The sequence below is a fragment of the Schistosoma mansoni genome, chromosome W (genome assembly GCF_000237925.1).
Source record: "Schistosoma mansoni strain Puerto Rico chromosome W, complete genome".
Classification (NCBI taxonomy): domain Eukaryota; kingdom Metazoa; phylum Platyhelminthes; class Trematoda; order Strigeidida; family Schistosomatidae; genus Schistosoma; species Schistosoma mansoni.
Genome location: NC_031502.1, coordinates 51,634,672 through 51,637,912, shown reverse-complemented (window position 1 = coordinate 51,637,912; position 3,241 = coordinate 51,634,672). Strand labels below are relative to the sequence as shown.

Here is a 3,241-nt window from a genome sequence, read left to right as displayed (position 1 = left end):
AAGTTTAAAGAAAACAGTAACGACAGTATTTGAAGAATATGATAAATTCATGCCCAGGACAGAGTTGGATGGAGAATGCTGGTGAGCGGCCTATGCTCCTCCACGAGGGGTAACAGGCGTAAGTAAGTATGGTAAATTCATTGTAGTTTATTTCTTAATCTTTAGCTAAATATAAACTGATCAGTTTAATTAGTTTGAAATGTCGATTTTTATCCTTCTTTATCATATTTATTAAACTCAAATACCTGTAATATTTCATTTAAATGAATTAACATCAAAGAAATTACAAAGAGAAAAAGAATTCTTAACAATGGTATTCACGATAAAGAATTCATTGTATGTGATTATTATATATATGTAATCGATTATTACTCTGAAGATCATGAATTGATCAATGTTAGACCACCATTGAAAACCTAGAAGTACTGGACGGCCGTCTCATCTTAGTATGGGACTCTTCAGCAGTGCGTATCAACGATCACACAAGTGGGATTCGAACCCACGACCTTCAGTCTCATGCGCGAACACGTGACCTCTAGACCACTGGGCAGGCATTCAACGATGTTAATTTCTAACTTCAACCAATCTATAAATAGTTGAGTAACCATTTATCCATTATCTAAAGTAGATACCTGTCTCTCTCCGACACAGAATGGACCTCACTGGTCACGGCTTCTCACTAGAGCTCCAGAAAATACATCTTGAAGCTGGTCACTAGTGAGCACATGATGATTAAGACCAGAATGGGGTTTGTGGATGAATTCATGAATACAACTATTAAAATTACTACAATCTCCATAAACTCCATTCTGAACAAAAAAATTACCATAGTCTAGTTAAAGTGAGTGAGCTGTGTTTGCGAAAAGAATGATCATTACTAGACTGACCTGAACTTTCTACTTTCAGAACGAATTATTTATTGTTTTAATTGCGTGACTTTGATATACAATATCAGTCTATGCTTCACTTGTTTCAATATTTTATAAAATCTATTCATTTTTGACAGAACTTATGCGACTATTAGGTAGATTTCAATTTGTAGTGTAAGTTTTCTATCGTAGGTATTGTAGTGAACAAGAATGCAAGTGATAACAACCAAATGTAATGGAATATTAAATTACAGAATCTCTTAGTAAAATCTGAGAACCATTTGCAAAATGTCCATTAATTGTTTCAGACTTTATTATTCTTTCATTTCCATACCAATCGCTCTCTGTTCTCGTTCTCTTCTTTTCGATCTTCTCAACCTTCTGCCTCCAGACATTCCACTTTCGATTGATGATACATACTATTTATCTCATAACACCAACATATGAACTTGTACTTGAAATTTGAGAAGAACTGGTCATGAAACTACACAGTTGTTGATGATGACACCAACTTGGTTGAAAGAATAAACACTTCTGAAATTTATTAAGGTTTGTATTTAAACAGTAAAACTAAGTTTAATTTAGTATTATTGTAAAAAATTCAAAAGACTTTGTATTCAGAGTGTAGTTTGTATATTTGTATTATACATTTATAGCCTTAACAAACAGAGAGAAACATTTAGGTTATGTATAATTGTCGACCATAAGTTCCTACACGTATTCTTTCTAGATTGGTAACAGTGAGAAGATAGCCTACGTTTTTGTATCCTAATTAGACAGTTATTTCAGTATAATACTTAAGTTATATATAACGTAGGAAATAAAATGGCTCACTTCCGTACAAAACGATGTGCTTGTAGTGAACGAGAACTAAGGTGGGGACGAGCACCTTATTTTTTAATACAAATTTACAGAATATTTTCATAAAATATGAGAACCATAGATTAAATATTTCATTTCTAAACCTTCCGTCAATTATCCTTCACATTCTGCATGATTCTTCCACTTCACAATTCTTTTCTATTTCTCTTTCTGTTTACTTCAACTCGACCTTCTTAGCCTTCTGCTGCCATGCATTCCACCTCTGATCGGTGTTACATATTACTTATATCTGTCAACATAAGTAGCATACACACATGCTTATTACGATAGTAACACTCAGTATATTTAATGATAATTCTACGCTTCACTTACAATTTCGATTGACGAATAACCTGTATTTAAAATGTAATTATGACAGTTTTTCAAAACTCTCAGACCATCCAATGAATGCTCAACATGGGGCATTGTCCATTTTCTCAGAAAATGATTTATCTGAAACCATGCAATTAAATAATTTGAGTGAGTCATCAAGAGGCTTTTGAAAAATGACAGTTGTATGAGGAAGAGAAATAATTGCGTAGGCTGTTACTTGCAATAAATTAGACTCTGTACAAAAGTATATATATATATATATATATATACATAGGAATTATTACGACCTAAACTAACGTAGTCTACCAAATAGGTTAACTGCAAAGCTTAATAAATCTGAAGTTTTACAGCCTCATCTGATGGTGAGGTTAATATAACCCAATACCTTATCTCTGTTTAAAGGAGCTCTTCATGAAAGGCTCTAATTGACAAACGCTCTATAAGGATTTCGTGAATAGAGATTGTTGTTTATCCCAATGTCACTATTTATTTAATATACTATTTACAATGACGGTTCACAGGAGCAGTTTCAATCACATTTCAGGCATTAAGAAAATTGAAAGATAAACAAGTTGACATGGGAATAGAAGAATAAATGTTACTCATTAGTAAAATGAATGTCTATATACTTGAATACAAACGACAATTCTTGTTTACGTATGGGGATTAATGATATTAGGCAGGGTTTTTAAAACAAGGTAATAAAGCCGAACATAACACGCTGCGTTGAGAATTGAAAATAGACATGAAAAGGATGAATAGAAACTTGAAACAGCTGGTAAGGACTAGAGAAGACAGATTTGGATGGAGAATGCTGGTAGGCGGCCTATGCTCCTCCACAAGGGGTAACATGCATAAATAAGTATGATAAAGCTGAACTCATTCCTGCTAACTAGTGGTTGAAAGTCAATTGTTTTAATCACTGGATTATCATCATTCTACATTGAAATTATATGTTTACTTATTAGTTATCTTTCTACTCATATTGATAGTAGTTGTAGTAATCATTTCTTTTTAGTATGAAAATTTGAAAAAAGGCATTCATAAACTGATGAAGAAAATTATCGTTTATGAAGTTTGTGTTGCTTAGCTCTGCTGAAGTACCGTTTTTTAAATGTATATGATCAAAAATAAAGACACCTTTGAATACAGGAAATAAAAACAACCAGCAAAAAAAT

The 3,241-nt window shown here is 32.6% G+C and overlaps 1 non-coding gene across 1 annotated transcript; it reads right to left on the bottom strand.

Moving 5' to 3' along the window:
• Positions 1-479: 479 nt before the first annotated feature.
• Smp_tRNA_02139_Pseudo_TGA.1.1 lies at positions 480-550 on the bottom strand. Its single transcript has one exon. It is a non-coding gene (tRNA).
• Positions 551-3,241: the final 2,691 nt, after the last annotated feature.